The following is a 361-nucleotide window of genomic DNA, read 5'->3' as shown; positions in this document are numbered from 1 at the left end:
CAGTCAAAATGGTAGTTCCTCGAAAAAACATCGTTTCGACATCGTTACGATGGAAAAGTTGTCGATTCGAAACTTGCATCGAAATTTCAACATTTTCGAGTGATAAAAAATTACGTATGTAGAGAGTGTAATGAGAATTTGATACATTCTTAACATTTTTGATATAAATTTGTGATACGTAATCTTATATTTTGAATATTTTGGTTTAAAGATCGAATCGACATTTTTTTCAATTTCATTTCGACAATTGCAATATTGCTCTAAACATAAAAGCTTTCTCAGAATTTATAAATAATTTTATAACTTTTTAGAAAATTGTGGAATTTTTTTATACGAATCGAAACATTTTTTACAATTGTCG

The sequence above is a fragment of the Atta colombica genome, unplaced genomic scaffold, assembly GCF_001594045.1.
Source record: "Atta colombica isolate Treedump-2 unplaced genomic scaffold, Acol1.0 scaffold68, whole genome shotgun sequence".
NCBI classification, from domain to species: domain Eukaryota; kingdom Metazoa; phylum Arthropoda; class Insecta; order Hymenoptera; family Formicidae; genus Atta; species Atta colombica.
This window is presented reverse-complemented; position numbering follows the sequence as displayed.